The 13572-nt window shown below is 37.0% G+C and overlaps 1 protein-coding gene across 3 annotated transcripts in view; it reads right to left on the reverse strand.

The window, feature by feature from the left end:
• Nucleotides 1–13572, reverse strand: part of LOC132707128 (cyclin-dependent kinase 14) — a 130284-nt gene that overhangs the window by 89377 nt on the left and 27335 nt on the right. The gene's annotated exons all lie outside the window — the stretch shown is intronic.

The following is a 13572-nucleotide window of genomic DNA, read 5'->3' on the forward strand; positions in this document are numbered from 1 at the left end:
TGAAAAACTCGCCAAGAGAGTATTTTCAAAATATTTGATTTTCGACGATAAGCTAAACGAACGCGCCAACAAACGATCGCAAAAAATAAATAAATACGTAATAAATAGTTTAAATATTTGAACGTGTCGAATTAATTCTGCGGTCTCGCTTATTAAATAACGCTTGTTTGCATATAGTAAACAATACCAATTAGAATGCGTCTCGATATTCCTGCTGTCGATAAAATTAACTGTTTGCGGCGGAGCGCATAATCGTGGCAGGATGTTATTTTCTAAACATTTACGTAACTAAAACGTTGTAATTATTCAAAGGTATAAATAAATTTAAATATATTCCGCCGCAAAAACGCACGAGAAATAGGAAAAAAACCAACGTGAAATTAAAGAACAAAACTTGGAATGCAAAGCAGTGTAAAAATCAAAAAGAGGAATAAGAAACAAGAAAGAGCGATGCAAGTAGGGCGAACAAGCAGAAAAACATATAACATTACGAATTACGAAGCAAAATAAAACAAAACGTGAAAAAAACGAAAAACACAAATCTATTCTAAATTGTTCTAGGAATTCTTCGAAAATACCAAAAGTAAAGAAGAAAAACATTTTAAAAATACATATTTCTGTCTTCAACTTTAAGTTTTGACGATTTTTACATTTCTATGCCCATCCCAAAGAACTGAAAAAGTAGTGGCGTCATGTAAAAAGCAGTTCAACCGGAAAGAGCCGGTTTTTATTAACTAATATTTTTATTTCTAGCTTCCCAGAAATCGCCATATTTCTTTAACGCTCCCGCGGTCGACCACTCACGCGTTATTCATAGTTAAAACGTATTAGCCGTGTCTCAATTGAAGGCAATTAAAAATAACTCTTCGCCCGCGCGGACCGCGAAAGGTCCCGCGCGTGTGGGCGGAGCTTAGAACAACGCAATGACTAAACTTCCCACCGTAATTCCGATAGTTGGCCAAAGCCACTGACCACTATTAAATTCCTCGAATATAGTCAAGACGCATTCTCGTTTTACGATTTTATAATAGATAAACTCTAGAGTTTGTTTTCCTATCGTTCAATGTATAAAAACTTGCACAAAAATAATATTTGTTTTTACTTATAAGTAAATAAATAAATAAATAAATTCCCAGTTAGTATTATGGAGACGCAACACGGATGTACTCACCTGCAGTATAGAATGCGTTCTCCAATAGAACTTGTCTTATTACCTTACAAAATTTAGTGAATGACAGATCCTTGACAACGGTTGGCAGAACATTGTAGTAATTAATGTACAATTTATTTAACTCGGATGTGCGCAGCCTAGAATGGCCCTGGACAATTAATTCAGATCCCCTGGTGTAGTGATTGTGGCGATCACAGTGCTTAGGCATATCGTTCTTTAGCTCATGTATGAGGGTGACTGTATAGTAAATAAATAGTGATGGTAAGGTCAAAATATTAAGCTTTGAGAAGAGCGGGCGGCAGTGATCACATTCGCATTCGCAATCACACGTATCGCTCTTTTTTGCATAAGAAAAGCCTTGCGGGCATGCACGGCACCACCCCACAAAACAATAGCGTACGCTAAATGAGAATGGAACAATCCGAAATAAGCAAGTCTTGACATGATAGGAATGAGTGACTTGTTTAAGTATTTAATTAGAAACAATTGACTTGACAGTTTGTGGCAAAGGTGTTCAATGCGATCCTTCCAAGAAAGAGTACGATCGATCCAGACTCCAAGTACCTTAACCGGAGCATTGTTAAAATTGTGCACCTTGCTACAAGAGAAAATAAGATTGTTCGTTTTATGTTCGTTTAACTGTAAGGAGTTCGACCCGAACCATCCACGCGCTCTAGTCTTATTGGCCAAGAATTGTATCATCCGCGTAAAGCGTAGTTTTACATGGTATGTGAGAAGGCAAATCGTTGATGTAAACTATAAACAGCAGGAGCCCGAGCACTGAGCCCTGCGGCACTCCAAACGATACCGGCAAGCTAGAATTACTGAATTTTCCATTCACCTCGACACATTGAAGTCTACCGCTAAGGTAAGAGCGCAAATGAGGCATGCCCCTGATGCCATACCACTCGAGCTTCTGCACCAGCACTCCATGATTCACACAATCAAAAGCCTTCGTGAGATCGCAAAAGGTGGCCTCCGCTATCTCACCAGCGTCAAAGCCTTCGACAATGCTCCCCACAAGACTTAGCAAAGCATGCGTGGTGGACCTTCCGCCCCTAAACCCGAACTGTTCTTTGCACAAAAGTTTGTGTTTTTCAAAATAACTCAGCAAACTCTCTTTTAAGATTATTTCAACGATCTTACCCATTATAGGGATGATTGCAATAGGTCTATAGTTTGGGGGACGTTGGTATCTCCCTTCTTGTGTAGTGGCACAATCCTGCTTATTTTTAACTGTTCTGGAAATATTCCAGTTTCAAACATCTGGTTAATTAGATGCGCTATGGGGTCAACTAAAAAAGTTGAGGTATGTTTAAGAATTTTTGAATTTAGGTTGTAGACGTCTAAAGAATTAGAATTACTCAAATGTAGAATTGTGCTATAGACTAATTCACTGGAAACCGGATCCAGAAAAAACGACCTCGTGGGACTTGATTGCCTTCTCATATAGAGCATTGGATCATTTATTTTTTTTTATTTCGGCAGTAATGCTCGATGCCACCTGAGAAAAATATAAGATGAAATTATAACATTAATAATAATAAGCGAGTCAACCGGTCTTTACTTCAGCTTTTGTTTAAGACGAACAAATGCATATAAAAATAGTTGAAGCTATCGGACTTGTAACATAACTAATAACAGGCAAGGGGACAAGGACAAGATAAATGGGAGTAAAGCACACATTTGTCTAACACTAATTTAGAAATTGGAAAATAATATAAACAAAATAAGTTGAAACTAAATATTTTCAAAGTTGTTTATGATGCTAACAACACTTTTTACAAAACTTTTGGATTCTTCCTTCGTCGGTTTCTGTTGAGTCGAACTATAGCTAACGTTTCGCAATCATCCTGTTGGCTGCTTCAGAGCTTGACTGCAACTGGCTCGCATTTTACTCTGTACGTACTAAATGAGTGGCATATACACCGTCTCGGACGACTGATTCCCATATTTGTGACAGGTAAATACCAAAGTCGCGGTTAAGATTGTTAAGTTGCTTACAGATTTCTATAGAGGTATTTTTTATTGGTAATTGATTACATGCAAGAATTTTAGTTTTATAGAATAAAATTTTATGTCCGATTTCGTGATCATGTTCGGCCCTGGTGATGAGTTTATTTGTCTTAATCTTAATGCTCTTCAATGTTGTTTGAGCCTAGTTGATATTTTTCGTTCGGTCTCCCCAATGTATTCTTTGCCGCATATGCATGGAATACTGTAAACTCCTGGCATCTCAAATGGAATTTTGTCTTTGAGAGATTTTTGGACAAGTTTTAAATTGTGATGTGTTTTGACTACCATTCCATATTAAAATGCGAGAATCTGAAACCAAACCTCACCTTAATTGAAAAATGCTTGCCTGGAACATAATTTTTTATAACTTTCAAATTTTTCAACAAAGGTCGGGAAGAGCTATGCGTTCTTCAGCACTATCACCAGTCATCGCGAATATATTTATCGAAGCCTTTCAGAAGAAAGTTCTGGACACCTTCCATCTAAAACCAAAATTATGGAAACGCTACGTTGATGATACTTTTATTATTTGGCCTCATGGTCACGAATCCCTAGTAGATAGTGCACTTCCTCTCCAAGATACTTAGAGGTTTCTTTTCATGGATTTTATTCTTTCCCTTCCATAAATCAAACGCGAATTATTCTACTACCAGATAAATACAACTGAATAATGAAAGTATTCTAAAAACATAGCTATGAAATCCAAAAAAGGGTTTTCGGAGATACGCCTGTGGAGGAGTTATCCTTCCCGTCTGGCTGGCCCACCCTGTATAAACATTATAAAACATAAGACATTACTTTATTGACAAACTGATAAAATGAATAACAACAGTCATGTCTCTTTCTCGTGAGTATATATCTGTGTTCGAAACAGATTATTCGACTTTAGTCGCCTTGGCTAAAGTCGATTATGTTCCGGAAACAAAACATCGATTGTCGGGTATTTTTCGAAACTTTCGAGACGTGGATTTCGAACCGCTGCAGACGACGTTGTTCAGTCGAGGACAATTGAGACGTATGCATGGGGCGGCGGGGATGAAATCCAGTCGATATAAAATGCTGAACAATCTCGACAATGTGGGTCAGCGCAAAGCACGTCATTCAGAAAAGTCATCCAACGAACATTTAAAACACTTTTATTGTTTGTACATTGATTTCAATGCAAAATTCTTGCATCCAGCTATGTGGTCCCCTCATTTCCTTTTATTTGGTCGAGCATATTCAAAAGCTTTTCTTGGCTATCTACTTTCCTCCATTCGTTTAACATGCACATACCATACAAGTTGTCTTGTTTCAATTCGTTCGGTTGTTCTGTGTATTCGATTTGTACGGCGTCTAATCTCGCCATTTGATATGCGTTCTAACCTAGATATGCAATATGATATCCTGAGAAAATTCATTTCTACAGGATCCGATTTTCCTCCTCGTTTATTCCTTTCGCTGCCAACATTCTGATCCGTATGTCATTTTGGTTCTACGATTGCTCTGTATATTGTCAATTTTATTTTTATAGATATTTGATGATTGATGATGACTGATGATGAACCTTTGCTAGATCTAATACTATCAAGGTATTTATACTCTTCGCATTGTGTATTCGATTTGTACGGCGTCTAATCTCGTCATTTGGTCTATGTTCTAACCTAGATATGCGATAGGATCTTCTGACAAAATCCATTTCTACAGCATCTCGTCGTTGATACGATTGCTCTGTATATTGTCAATTTTGTTTTTATAGATATTTAATTGGACCAAAGTAAAGGATTCAAACCTCGTACACTCCTCTGAACCTGTTGTATTCTGCGTCCTATGTCTTGTGCAGATAAGCCTTGGTTATATATAATACTACCAAGATATTTATACTGTTCGCATTGATTAACCTGTCTTAACACCGGAAATGGTTTTGACAAGGTGTTTTGGGACTTAACTACGCTCTGTGGATTCTTGTACATCTTGTGTAGAGCAATAATATATCTTTTATTTATGACCGTTCTCGTCAAAATATAAAATAAAAGTTTTAAGGGTACCGTGGCTTTCTCAAGATCAATGAAGACAAGATGAGTAGTGAGGTTACGAGCAACACATTTTCCTATAATTTGTTGGAGAGTATATATGTTGTCCCTACAGGACCTTCCGCTCTGTTCTTCGATATCCCGGTACTCCAGTTCAATACGCTTCTTCAGTATCCGATCATACAATCTTTCTACTGAGCTGGTGACACTAATCCCTCTGCAATTCCCACATACTTTCTGCATCCTTTCTTGTGGATGGAGCTAATGTACCATAAATACGTTATTCAAGAATTAAATTATAATAACTGTTCCAAAATATTTTGGAAAGTGCTGTGCGGTTTTAAATGTCAATCTAGAAACCAACCACAATTTTCAGGGTTCAATTTTGCACAATGAGGATCAGTTGCATGTAACCACATTGAGTCGACATAAATAGTATGTAATTTTTTTGTTTTTGTGTTTGAATCAGAACTTGTAACTTTTTTTTAGAAAATCCTCATTATCTCCTTTTGCACAAACATTTTTAACAAATATTGGATATCTGGAGTCATTACCTTTGTTACAATTTCATCAATTTGAAGATTAACGTCCGCGTTATCCATTAATGAAGCAAAATATTTTTGGTATGTTTAGTTCTTCGAACATAGTTTGTTATAAAAAAACAGGTTGACCTAGGTATAAATCAAGTCCCAATTTTGATGCCAATTCGGTACAATTGATGCAATTAAGATTACTGTTGATACGTTTTTTTACTTAGTGAAGTAAAAACACTCAAAATTATCAAAACATGCATTCTCTTATCCGCCTCTTCATGAAAACATTCGTAATCATTTTCTTTATTATGTATTACGCGATTTTGTTGAGTTTGATTGGAATAGCAATGTTATTCCACTGTCACAAATATTTCTTTGTTATTTATTTTAATTAAATAGTCATTCTCCCAACAGATTGCTAAAAGCTATACCAAAGCCTCCCTCTGAGTTTGAATTTCGTCTTTCATCAATTTCCGATTAAGTTGAAATGTCTGAGATACTTCGTGAAACCAAAAAGGTGGAGAAAAAATATTCTGATGTAATTAAAAAAATAATTAACAATATACTTATTTCAAGATTTTTAACAAATGCACCAAAATCCTCATTATTTTTTTTTTAAACAATTAGTTTTTGGTAACACGCGCAGTGATAACCTTCAAACTGAGTTGAATTTTGGGTCGACCTCCTAATCGTCGAAATGATCATTTTAAAGAACAATGGTTGTAAGATTTTTCATTAAAATCAATTACCAAGTCCTATTTTTACACAATTTATTCAAAACACTGTTCTGTAGTAAATTAATTAATCCTTGTTATTACCAAGCATGAGGAACATGTGCCCTCTGTCACAGGTGATAGCGTCTGTGCGCCGCATTGTATTCTTGTCTACGACGAGGATTAGACTTTCGCTCGCTCGCTGCATTACTGCGTATGTGACATTTGGCGGCCATACGAAAGATTGTCTTAAGTCGAAGTCTTTCTTGATATGCCAACTTACAAGTTCGGTACGCCACTGGAGTAGTGTCCATTAAGTTTATTGTCATTTCACCAGTCATAATATGGTCGGGAGTTTTATTTTTTTAAAACAATAAAAGTCTTTCTATTAGTAATTTCAAATCCTCTTTTAAGTGAAATTGATAATCACCATATTCTCCACAATTTTTGAAGTCATTACGTTCGAAATATTGAGCAGGTTATGGTGTAATTCGAGTCCAAAAAATTGTTTCTTTTTTATTCATAAACAAGGTCGACAATATTCGGTACGACCGCATAAGTAACATCCAAACTCAACGTCCGCATAACAGTGATTAAATTACAAACACCGACAGCATAAACAATTTGGGTTTCAAATCCCGAAAAAGCACGGACCTTATCGTCCATTATCATTATTGCATTTAACATTTTTGCTACAGCATGTTTTATAATAAGCGCCACTATATCGATCAACTTACAAAAAGGCACAATAACGTCACTGTTGGCGTTGCATCGAAATGGCGTCATTTTTTAAATAAGAATGCCTTTTTGGCTTTCCCGTTATTATACCAACAATCACTTTCACTGTGATCAGTTGCAAATTTCATCTTTGGATGAACCTGGAATCTCTTCTCGAACTGCGTTTGGTGCTTCTTGTTTATTGCGGCACGTATGATTATGGTGTCCTTGACCACAATTAAAACATGATCCTTTTAAAGACTTCTTTGATTCTTTATGACTTATCTCTCGGCTTTTCCCAAAACGAAATTTTCTTTTCCGCATCTCATCAATTTTCAACACACGTTTTGCACGTGGTCTTGCATTATATTTGTTTAGCAATGTCTAAAACTAACACCTTGTTCTAGAGCAATTTTTGCGTAAAACCCTGTATATACTTCAAAGTTTCTGATTTCCGTAATCCACACAAAGAATGAAAATTAGGACTTGGCGGCACTGGGGCAGTTTTAAATGCTTGAGCCTCGGGTGTTTCTTTCTTAGGAAACGCAGTGATGAGATCAATACAAAAATTTTCCCAAGATCGACCGCCATTCGCAACAGTATCGATAACCTCGATTTTTCAAAGGCTCTTTGTTGGGCAGCGATTAAATTAATTAAAGTTTCTTGCCACTGCACTGTCCCATTCGAAAGTTCAGGAATAGACTCGACACTAGGTGACACATTATCCGCGTTCGAATCTTTTGTAAGATTAAGCACGACACCATTCGTGCAATTGTTTTCCGCCATTTTCACCAATAATTTGTATCTCTTTTTCAATACTGGACACGGAACCATCCCACTTCTGATGTTAACTTAAGGGATGACGTAAGAGTTTCAACCCTGAATAAAAGTCTCCCCAAAATCCAAAGCTCTTTTGTATTGGAACATCTCTTACATTACTGGTTGCTTTCAGCTCTTCGGTGTGCGTCGTACTTTCATTCCTTCACAAGTAGCTGAAATGGCATGTCCTTACTCAGCATACGTGACTTTTGGTTTGGCGGCCATACAAAAGATATCGCTAACATTTTTTTAAATTTTAATTAAAAATGATCTTGAACATTTCCGTTGTCATATCAAGTCAAGTTCAGAAACTTATTTGATAAAATGTCATTTTCATTCGGTTGACACTGATGAAGGTCGATCTTAGCTCAGATTTTAGACTATAATGAATACACCAAAATCGAGGTTAGAATAGCAAAAAGTGCAACGAAAGGTAAAAATAATATACAAAACAGAACTGGGACCGATGCTCTCAAAAATTGAAAACGTGGAAGCGAAAGATTTACGGAGTTACAATGGGAAATAGCGACGAATGTTAACTCTGACTACTTGAATAGGAAAATTAATAAAAAATAATACGAATAATAGCGTGGAAAGTTCGTAAGGACAAGTCCTAGAGTTAGATAAAGGGAGGTGGTAGAACAAAAGCTGGGATAAAACCAAATCCCGGATTTTAGAAGAAAAATACAAAGCCGCATAGAATGGAAAAAAATGTTAAAGCTAAATGGTTTGCAAGCAGCCATATATGCCGCGCATCATTAAATCCAAATCTGACGAGACAAAAACATCACCCTCCGACTCCCCCCTCTCAACCAAACTCGGCATGTTACACCCCCCATTGGAGGAAGAAAATTGAAAAGACAGGCGGGCAAACAAAAAAAAGCTTTTAAAACGTCGCGTCGCCGTTTCGAAATTCAAATTCCCGGGGTTTCCCCCACCGTCGGACGACGCGTACCTTTTTTTGGACGGGCAAAGGGGGTGATCCACCCCGTTCGTTCGAAATGTTCACGCGCAAGATTTACCAGTTCTCTCTCGTCCGAGTTCTGATTTGTTTGTCGTTCGCTCGAGCAGAAAGTGAAAAAATGAATGGCATTTTCTAGAATGTTTGATGGTAGTCGTCGTCGTCGTCCAGTAGTTTGAAAGCGGCAACCAATTTAACGCAATCTTATCTCCGCCCCTTCAAAAACTAATCATCGAAAAAGCACTCGTCCTCCTACTCCTTTCGTGTTTATTTTGGCGGAGTAAGTTTTTCATTTCATTTGTCATTTTTTTTTGTAAGCCGCTATCTTTTACGTTTATTAAAAAAAAAGTCAATAAATTAATAAAAAAGTAAAATAAATATATATTTTATTTAGCATAAAAGCTATAACAAAAAACAATTACATTGTGAATGAATCTGCCAAATATCCAAAAATTCAGCAAACACATAGTTTTCCTTCTTCTTCTACTAGTTCGACTACTAGTATTAATAAAAATTTTTAATTTTATTAACAAAACACGCTATTTTCTCACAATCTCATTGTATATGTACGTAAAATATAATGATTGGCGAACCGTCCGTTGTAAAAACTATAAGGTTATTGCCCTTCTAGATCAACAACAGATCAGCACAACAAGCAGAAGTGAGGACTAACAAGATATATGAATTTGAAAAGATAAATGACTATATGTATTTCGAGTACTAATAACCAACAAATATGAAGAGGACAAGGAAGTTGATCTAGGAATAGCAAAATGTAAAAATTTTCTGTGGGCTTCACAAAATTCTAATGTCAAAGGAAGAGTGTTGTGAGACATGGGCCCTCAATCAAAAAAATCAACAGAAACTAAGTATACAGGAAAGAAAAGTATTAAGAGAAATCTTTGGCGGGAAGAATAGAGAGTATGGCTGGGAGATAAGGATAAATAGTGAACTGGAAAACGTGTTCAAGCAAGGAGACTATAATGGCTATGGAACCTTACCACGATAGACAATAATAGAGAAGTAAACGAAGTAACATGGAAAAAACCACAAGGAGAGATCGCAAAGCTACAGGGTTAAGTTATTACAGCTATTGAACACCCCCGCAGCTATAGCAAAGTACATCTGTTGAATGGACGAAGTGATTAATGATCTAATAGATGGACTACAAGGAAAAAAAGACTCATCACACCTACGCAGTTCGTGACTGGTTACTTTGCAGATTTGGTAGTGCACGTGTTGTGACGTTTGGATCATTGGAAGAACGATGACGTATTAAATTAACCGACCTTACCAAGTTGCCCAATAAATGCTGGCGCTCTAGTTCGATCGGAAACAAGACTTTAATCGAAAACCTAACCAGAGCAATAGTGCATTGTTATGTACGTACAACTTGTAATTATCCAGGTACCGTAACAGCCGCGTTTTCATTCTTTACAGGCCAGGAAACGCAACATTGTCCCGTTGCTCCTAATTTCTGATACCATCGCGTAGCTGTATCATACACGTCGAAGCGACCAAGATTGATAGACAGACGAGCACTATAATCACTATCAAACTCGCGTGTCTCGTTTTTTTTTTTCACCGACATAATCGCGAAATCCTTCAATACGAAACGCGATTACGATATCACGCACGACAACAATGACGGCAAAATTCATTGCAATATGACTATCCAAAGTCGCGTACGAACCATCGAAAAAGAATTCGTACGAAAACGTAAAAAAAAAACTATATTACCCGGAAAATGATTTATTTAACAAACGACGATGACGATCCTCCATTCTGCGTTTCCGTTTGTCTATTATCTCGTACCGATCAATATATATATCGGCAATAAATTATGTAAACCTCTATTTTTATTCCACAAGGTATTTTTATATCCAGAAAACAAATGAAATATGCATGCCATGAACGTTGAACCGTTCGGTATTGGTTGTGCGAGTTTTATTTTCATGACGAAAGCATACAAAAGGTTCTCCAAAATCTAGTTCACCATACTGACGCAACAACTTGACTCTGGAAACTATAGACATTCGTCGAAGCTTCGGAAGAGATGGTTTGCAATAATGAGAATTCTGAACGAGAGCTGACTAAAAGACCATGTGAATGAACTACACTGTGGCTTTATCTCTCTCACGTGCGATAAACAGTAATCTAAAGTGAGCGCTCCTAAATCCATGGTCGAGCCATAGCCAGCTACACCCGTCTCCCACTTTTCGTTATTCTTGTTACTTTCGAAAAATCGATGAAATCGATTTTTTTTGGCGCTCCTCACTAAACTGCAGGTCCCAGTAACGGTTGGTCCTAGAGGAGAGTTGGTACAGAAATGATCAGCGTCGAAAAAAATATTTTTTTTTGTCTGTTTGTCCGTTCTCCGTTTCTCGTCTTTTGGTTTTCACGAAATAACTTTGAAGCAGTTTGACCTACGCAATTGAGATTTGTCTCCTTTTTAACCCTTCACGAAGCACGTAGGCCTTTTAAAAATGACCGCGATCCGAAGCCGGCATCCATCTTTTTTCCGGATTTTCCACTGTTTTTTGGGCATCGCTATGAAACACGATAAGTGCCCGGAAGTTGAAGCTATCGTCTTCAACTTTTGCACGTAAATAGCATTTGGTCCCCTGACGGAACCTATTGAAATGGGGGGGGGGGGCAGTAGGGTCGGGACATTTTAAAAAAATGAAAAATCGCGAGTGCAAAGGTCTAAGAAAAAAATCATTTCTCAAAGACGAGTTACGCGACTGCAAAAATTCTGGAATTCAAAGACGCAGAAGATTTGGCTGTATAACTTTTATTCTTGGCAATTTTTCAAACATGTACAGGGTGCGCCCAAATTAAAAAAAAAAACTGAAAAATGAGTCCACCTATTATTGAAAATTGGGGTCAACTAAAGGACTGTGTTTCAAATATCAGTTTCTTTTACATGGCAATATAAAGCTCGCATACACAGCAAAAATTTTTGTTTAATGTTTTCACCTATTGTACAGGGTGTTTGCGATATTCCGTGCGATATTAAAAAACGTAATAGGTAGAGAGAAGTAGAAGTTGAAACACACATTTAAACTATTAAAGTGGAGGGCAATTAAATACCGCAAAGTATTTTTTTATTTTTGAATTTTTTTTGGTAATATTATTTTTTTGGTAACCATTAGCCCGATCGGCAAAATCTTTTAACTGGCAGACGCGGAGGATCCAGTGTTATAACATTTATTTCAAGCATTTTTTCGATTATATACAGGATTTTAAATTATAGGCAAAAAAGACTTTGAAAATTGTTCATTTCCAGAGTAAATTATTAACCACAAATCAAAAATCGTAAAAAATATAGCTAACGATTAAAATAGCGTCATAGGCCGCACCAAGAGCTACAATTTTTGTAGTTGCGGTTTTCGTCTATCACACACACTGCTCGAGAAATTTGAAAAAATCCATATGAAAATCATTATTCCGGGGGCAGTCAAGGTGCACTGCATGGTTTCAGAAAAATCTTATTTTCTCGAAAACCATTTAGTATTTTAGAAAAGTTCTTGGACTAGGAAACGTGGAAGATCGAGGACTATAACCTCCATTTCAATATGTACACGGTATGTCGATTATGGTTAAAAAAAATCAAAAACACTCTGAAATTTACCGTTTTCGTTTTTAAATTATTAGCCGTTAATTAATAACTATAAAATTTGTAAAAATTTGGTCCAAACAGTTTCGTAAATTGTGAGGAGAGAGAGGTTTCGTCTATCATACAGGGTGTGCGAGATACTTGGAATATTATAAATGAAAATCTTTATTACTTGTACAATTTTTTATATTTATCAAAGTTTGTCGTTACTTTGAAATTCGGCGATCAGTAAAAGATACTTTATACAGGGTGTGTACTCGATATAATTACATCGATTTTGCAAAAGTTCCATAGTGGTCCGCAGGAGCACGATAGAAAAACAATGGGCCCCTGTAGGACAAGAAAACGCGAAGCGACTTCTTTTTGAAATACAAAGCTGCTTCGCGCTACGCACTACGAACTTGCCCCGCCCAGCTTGTTCTCCATCTCGACCGAACTAGTTTATGAAATTACTCACAATGTAGTCTTAATTATTCAAATGCAAAAACAGTTCCTACACGATACAAAAAAACAGCACCAGGACTACTCCTATTCTGAAGAGTTGGTGGAAAGAGGAAAAAAAGAGAAGGATTGCAGGGTTAAAGAGTTAAGGTATTACGGTCAATAATCAGTGGCCTACAGCTCTTTGTAATCTGGGATTAACACTCCCAAAGCTATAGCCAAGCCGTAGCTTAGTCGCCCTCAGTATTCGATAAGTTTAAATACTAGAAACGGGCCATTTATATATAAAAAGAACAAAATAGGACCAGGTAGTGAGGCCTGAGGTAGTTCACAAGACACACATCAACGAAAATGGCCGAACGTGGTTCCTGCTGGGCACAAACCCCAACTGATATTAGGCTTAATGGATAGTTTACCGTTTTTTTTTTTCGTTTTGGCGTCCCGCAAACTTGTACTCGAACCAAGTGGTGCACGTGTCAAGTGCGGATGACGAATTGTTCGCGTTGCCCAAACGTGTCATGACGTTTGCGTCATCCGACAACGAAAAGGAAAAACGATAACGTATTAAAT

The sequence above is a fragment of the Cylas formicarius genome, unplaced genomic scaffold, assembly GCF_029955315.1.
Source record: "Cylas formicarius isolate icCylForm1 unplaced genomic scaffold, icCylForm1.1 PGA_scaffold_9__14_contigs__length_23061073, whole genome shotgun sequence".
NCBI lineage: Eukaryota > Metazoa > Arthropoda > Insecta > Coleoptera > Brentidae > Cylas > Cylas formicarius.